The 7,005-nt window shown below is 49.5% G+C and overlaps 1 protein-coding gene across 4 annotated transcripts in view; it reads left to right on the top strand.

Moving 5' to 3' along the window:
• The window catches only part of LOC110333599 (core histone macro-H2A.1), a 64,807-nt gene that overhangs the window by 8,222 nt on the left and 49,580 nt on the right, over window positions 1-7,005 (top strand). The window lies entirely within an intron of this gene.

The following is a 7,005-nucleotide window of genomic DNA, read 5'->3' as shown; positions in this document are numbered from 1 at the left end:
CTCGAACTCAGAAATCCGCCTGCCTCTGCTTCCCAAGTGCTGGGATTAAAGGCGTGCGCCACCACACCTGGCTTCCAAGGCAACTCTTATAAGAACTTTTAATTGGGGCTTGCTTACAGGTTCAGAGGTTCAGTCCATTATCTTCAAGGTGGGAACACGGCAGCATCCATCTACATCTCCATCTGAAGGCTATTAGCAGAATACTGACTTCTAGGCAGCTAGGATGGGCGACTTACAGCCTACACCCACAGTGACACACCTACTCCAACAAGACCGCACCTTCTAATCATGCCACTCCCTGGGCTGAGCATATATATATAAACCATAACACCAGGTTATCCTCAACCTCTAAAGAGCTGAGGATGACCTCGAAACCCATAGTGGTTATGAAGCAGAGATTTTTCTCTCATTTCTTTTATTCTGTATTTCCTAGGTGACTTTTTTTTCTGTTGATCAGATGTTCATTCCCCCCCCGCCCCCTCCCTTCATACATTTTGTGCTCTCAGTGTTGGCTCATGAGTGCTTGACTGGGTGTGTAATTCATGCCATTGCTCATTTTACTGCTCAGATGGTCCCATGGGGAAGGAGAGCTGGTTCTTATACTCCTGGTCCATGGCCTCACAGCTTTCCTGTGTTTCCTTTTCAGCTTGGTGGGGCACCTTAGTCTTACCGCGAGCTTTCCTTGTCCCAGTCTAGGAATCTGCCACTTCTCAGAGGCCCATGGACCTTCCTACAGATCTGACCTTATATTGTCCCCATCGTGGGAGACAGGCTGCGCAGGGACAGGTACTGCCCCTGTTTTTAGTGAGGAGAAAAGCAGGCCTCGAAGCATAAAAGGACTTGCCTGGTCTGCACACGGCCTTTAAGGGGCTTTAAGAAGGCCCCAGATGCTGCTGTCTTTGGTAATGGCATTGATTACTTGGGTGAGCTTCCTGGGTGCCAGGACAAAGCTCCCCTGACTCTTGTGACTGTCTCCTCTAAGAGAAAGAAGAGATTCAGCAAGACATGGTACCCCGTAAACCTGGTCAGCCAGTAGCAGGGTTGCTGGGCTGCTTCCTGACTGCCCACACCTCTCACCACAGCAAGTCTCAGGTCTCCCTGAGGCAGAGACAATCTCGAGGGAGGTGACAGTCTCACAATCATCGAGCTTTGAAAAGCAGTCACTCTGTTGGAGCTGTGAGGGTTTGCATGTATCTGGGGACCTTTGGCTTTCTGCTTGGAATGTATGCTCACCGGTGGAAAAGGTATGAGCTAGGCGCGCTTCTCACTATAAGGAGACAGGCCTAGAATTGAGGCGGGAGTACCCAGCATCCTAGTTTGCCCAAACAGCTTGTTAGAAGGAGTTTATTTCGATGACAAAATTGGGATCCTTCAAGCGACAGCATGGCAGGAGTAAGCGGTTTAAATGCATTATGACCTAGAGTAGCAGTAGAGACACTGCTTGTTGGTTTGCTTCCAGGTTTGGATTCAGCTACCTTCCTTATATAGCCCAGACCGGCCTGCCTAGGGATGGTACCACCCATAGTGGGCTGGGCCTCATACATCAATTAGCAGTCAAGAAAATACCCCCACAGACATGCCCACAGGCCAGTCCATGGAGTCAGTTCCTTAGGTGAGGCTCCCTCTTCCCAGGTGTATCAGGTTGATACCTGAAGCTGACCACGGCACCTGGGGGGTAGGTGGTGGTGGAGGTGACAGATCCTTCTGGCAATCAGCCAGAGAGGCGGGTGGAGTGACTGAATAGAAAGCAGAGACGGTAGTGGCACACGCCTTTAATCCCAGCACTTGGGAGGCAGAGGCAGGCAGATTTTTGAGTTCGAGGCCAGCCTGGTCTACAGAGTGAGTTCCAGGACAGCCAGGGCTACAGTGAGTTCCAGGACAGCCAGGGCTACACAGAGAAACCCTGTCTCAAAAAAAACCAAAAAACCAAAAACCAAAAAAAGAAAAAAAAAGAGAGAGAGAAAAGAAAAGAAAAGAAAGAAAGCAGAGGACTCTAGTTCCACAGAGCAGTCCAAACGCTTTGTGACCTGGAGTGAGTCACTTAACCTTCCTGGACCCTCTTTCCTTACAGCTCAAATGGAGACAGTGATCCCCGCCCCACTAATTCTAAGCTATTTGAGTGCCAGAGGGGCTGCCTTGGCTTAAGATAGGGAAGCTGCAGTATTGGCCTCCTAACATCACTCTGCCCCTGCTACAAGGGAGCTCAAAGACCTCTCATGAGGTTAAATGCGGTGAGAGTTTTCATTGCTTCCCTATGGCGTCCTCTGTAGTGTTGGTGAGGTGTGGGGGACAGTGTCATTGCCCCAGCACCACAGGTAGTCGCTACCTCTTGCCACACAAGCATCTGTAAAGCCCCTGTCTTTGCCTGTCTCACTGTGAGTCTGAGCCTGGTATTTAGGAGATCAAGGTGAAGATCCTTCTGCGTGGAGACCTTGACCCTGTTGCCCCTACCCTGGTCCTTCTGAGCTCTGGTCATTCGTGATGGTGCTCACAATGAGATACTTTGTGTTTATAAGGCTCTTCTGGCAGGACGACACTATCTGGATCCACGCTGTTGCTGCCGCTTACAGCATTAGCCTTGGCATGAATGTCTCCTGATGCTGCCGGTTATAAGTAATGGGAGGGGCATATCCAGAGTTGTCAGAGCTGTGCTGTCATCCGTGAGGTCACTGTATCCTATCCTGATGGGGAAGAGTCAGATGAACTCGGGGGGGCCATGTCCAGCAAGCCTCTCTTAGAACAGTGCCATGTCTACCGTGACCGCTCTCAGAAGGTTGCCGCTCTCAGTCGGTGGGGCCAGAGTGTGACATGGATGGCTTTCTGGAAGTTTGAGGTGTCTCCCTGTTCTCAGTCTTGCTCTGGAACCCTCAGTGGGAAGGAGGTGGGCCAAACCCTCTTTGTGTTTTGTTTTTGTTTGACAAAAGGCCGTTTTCATTTTATCTTGCACATTCATTGACTGTCTAAGGTGCTATGTTCTATGGAGCGGGCATAAACAAAGCAGAGAGGGGCCTGATCAGCCTTGGGCCTGGAGACTTACTGTCAGGGAAAGCCTTAGGGGGTAGGTAGGAGATGCCACTATAGGCCTGAGGAGGGCCCTGGTGTCAGGCCATTCTGCAAGAGCTAAGAGAGGTTTCTACCCTCAGCTTCCCCACACTCGATGTACCCACTGGATGCTAGCCCCACGTTCAAGTGTGAGAAAGCCATACAAGAGGGAGATGGAGAAAGACCACCTTTTGTCAGCCTGGAGGTCTGTTTCAAGTACACCTCAGGGATTGTGTTGTGACACAGGGCAGGTACCAGAGAGATAGCTCATTCATCTAGCAGGCCCCCACTGTGGCCTGTGATGGGTCCCGTACAGACGCCACACCCACCTCCACCCCAGAGAACTTTGGTCGGGAACAGGTACAGGTCAGTGACAGGCGGTGATGAGACAGGAGACAGGAACCGTGAGGCAGAATGATGCCAGGAAATGTCTCCCGAAGGACACTGTTAAACCATTTCTGCATGCCTGGTTCCCTGCCCTCCCTCTCTACAAGGAGACTGCCGACTTAAACAATGGCAGCAGCGTTGGGGTGGATCTGGGGATGTCCATTTGAAAGATGAACCAGCCTCCTACCTGTGGAAGGTCTGCTGGACACGAGGGACCCATAGAACTGTTGAGCCTTCTGGAGCAGGAAGGATGGCCCTCTACAGCCTGCTGTATTGGTTAGTCTTCTTGTTTCTGTGATGGGACACTGACAAAATGACTTGAGGAAGGGTGTGTTTATTTGGGTTCACAGTTTGAAGGTAGGGTCCTCCGTAGCAGGGGCCTGGTGGCAGAGTGTCCAGTCAGGAAATGTGAGTGCTGGCGCCCGGTTTGCTCTCTCCTTTTCACTCAGCCCTGAACACCAGCCCATAGGCTATAGGGTGGACCTTCCTACCGTAATTAACCCAATGTAGAAACTCCCTTATATACACCCCCAGAGGGGTGTCTCCTGGGTGACTGTAGCTCCTGCTGAGGTGACGGTGTTACCCTTTGCTCTGATCCTGCTGAGGTGACAGGTGTCTCCCAGGTGACTGTAGCTCCTGCTGAGGTGACGGTGTTACCCTTCACTCTGGTCCTTGGGCTGCTTTATGGTCGCTGTGGTGAACGCCACAGTCCCTGCCTCAGTGAGTTACAAAGCTGAGGCAGAAGCGGTCTGCAGAGTTTCCGGAGGTTCTGTTGTGAGGTGACTGTGTCGCTATGTCCCTTAAGCACGGTAAGAGGAGCTGTCCTTATCCACTGTGACTTGCTGTCCTTCCAAGTGATCCACCCACTGTGGTCTCTCCAGGCCTAGGCCTCAGCTCTGATGTAGCAGGCCAAGAGCCGAGCCCTGTGAGCTTCTATGCGACCTGAGAAATCCTTCAGGGTTCCCAAGAATGTTTCTGAACTCAAGACATAGGCGGTGTCTTAGGGTTTTACTGATGTGAACAGACACCATGACCAAGGCAACTCTTATAAGGATAGCATTTAGTCAGGGCTGGCTTACAGGTTCAGAGGTTCAGTCCATTATCATCAAGGTGGGAGCATGGCAGCTTCCAGGCAGGCATGGTGCAGGAGGAGCTGAGAGTTCTACATCTTCATCTGAAGGCTGCTAGCAGAATACTGACTTCCAGGCAGCTAGGATGAGGGGCTTAAAGCCGGCATCTACAGTGACACACCCACTCCAACAGAGCCACACCTCCAAGCATAGTTAAACCATAATAGAGGGCCTTCAGCACCAGACAAGAGAGTTTGGCAAGTGGGCATCTTGAGGTCTCCAATGATGGAGACTTTTTGAAGGAGAGTCCAGAAAGGTTCCCAGCCTCCTGGCTTCCCAGCCAAGAGATCAGAGCAACCCCATCTATTGAGAGTGCTGGGTACACTGACAACTGAAACATGTAGCTTGTCTTTCATATCAGACAACCAGCCACAGGCAAAACAAATACAAAGCAAACAAGTATTAACCCAGCGGCAGTGAGGCAGTCAAGGATGGATTCTACCCAGCCACCATCTTGACTCCTGCCAGGGGCCTGCCCTGGCACTCAGGTGCTAGAGTAGGTCTCGATGGTTGGCATCAGTGGTTTGCAGGGACAAAACTTCGTTTTGTGGGGGCAAAAGTTATACCTTTGGTAATATTTACCTCTCTAAACTCTTCTCTAGCCTAAACCCAAACACTGTTGGCTTCTGGTAATAATCTCTTGCTAGTGGCAGCAGGGAACTGAGAGGAGAAAAGATTTAATTGCTAGTGCTCTTCTCTCTCACAGTCCTTCAATGCCAAGGTGAGAGGCTTAGAGCTTATTAATTCTTCCTGAACCAGAGAGAAAAGAAAGGAAAAGAATGAAAGCCATTTACATAGATAATATGCACAGACACAGTCACACTTATACACACACACACACACCCCCCCACCCCCACACACTGGTCGGGTCTGACCACCTGTCTCATCAACTCCTCAAGTGTTCATGCATACTTACATGCATACACATATCCCCCCAAGCCACCACTTTATTTCTTCTCTCTGGCCTTTTTATACCTTCTTAGATGAAAGTTCTTTAGCAAGTTACCTTGTAGATAAAATGGTACACAAAAGGGGAGTTACAGTATGCTTATTATAGTAAGTTCAAAGCAGTGTTTCTTTCTGTAAGCTCATTATAAGTTCAAAGCAACAGTTTCACAGGGCCTGGCTTTATCATAGCACACACCTGTGGCCTCATCCTTGGACTCAACCTAGAATGAACATTTTCCTTGATCACAAGTTTGTCCCAAGCCTGTTTCTCTCTGTAGTGTAATATGAAAGCTCATTGTATTTTCTATAATGCAGCCTTCACTTACTCTTCCATGAGGAGTGGACACATTCTATTCTTGTTTCTAACTTCATTATATTTTTCTGGCAAATCAATTAAAACCATTTCTTAAAGATTTCTTCCTAAAGTTATTTGAATCAAGTCAGGAATTCTACAAAATGGTTAATTCATCTAAACAGCATTAATCCATGAAAGTTCATCTTTATGTTATCTGCAGGAAGTCTGCCCAGTAGGGTGGGCCGATGCCCAGGAATCACTAGACTGTGTGATAGGGATAGGATAAGGCATATTGCCGCGTGCCCCCAACCTCCATCCAAAAGAGGTGAGGCAAAGACGACACATACGCCAAGGCAGGGTTTGAGCAGCTTTCACAGCTTCCTGCTGCAGCTTCCTTTATTCTCTCTATAGCTCACCCCAGCTCTCTACAGCAATTCAGCTTCTTTTCCTCTCTGCTTCTCAGCTTCTCCTCAGCTTCTCAGCTTCTCCAACTTTATTCTGGGATCGCCCAATTTATCCCCTTCCACCCTCTGCACTCGTCTCTCATCATCCAATCAGCATTCAGCACGCTCTATACGCTAGCCATGCACGCAGATAGGGTGGGTGTTGATAGGCCAGTGACTCAATATCATGCTATATGACCGCTATACGTTAGGCGGGCAGCACGTAATCACTCAGGTGCGCATAATCAGGTTTTTGGTAATCAAGCAGGGAATCATGGGGCTTGGCAGTGAACCAGGGTGCCGTCTTGGCTCACAAGGCCACAGCCACGGCCACAGCTGCTTCCCACATCTCCCCCTTTTTGTTTAATTAAAATGTTGGGTGGCTGTATAAAGAGGGTCGGTGAAGCACCTGTTTTAGGCCATAAAACTTGCATGTGCATCCAGCACCCAGTAACTAGGCCTTTTTTAGGTCCTAGGTGGGCAAGGCTTCTGTCTTAGGCTAATGCAGGGGTGCATCCCGCAATAATCCCATCATTGAATCACCTTGCAGCCAAAAAAGGGATGTGCATCTGGCTCACGGCACCTCAATATTCCCGTCATTGATGACTTCACAGCTTATGGCTCTCAGCCACTATTTGGAGCCAAACATGGGGCGAATTACTTGACTCTATAGCCACCACAGCTTGAATCAGCCTAAACCCGTCTGCACATGCTTATCATCCACCATAGCATACCAACACATACAGCACACAGCAAAAAT

The sequence above is a fragment of the Mus pahari genome, chromosome 16, assembly GCF_900095145.1.
Source record: "Mus pahari chromosome 16, PAHARI_EIJ_v1.1, whole genome shotgun sequence".
Classification (NCBI taxonomy): Eukaryota; Metazoa; Chordata; class Mammalia; order Rodentia; family Muridae; genus Mus; species Mus pahari.
Note: the sequence above shows the minus strand (reverse complement) of the source record. Positions and strands in the feature narration are given on the sequence as shown.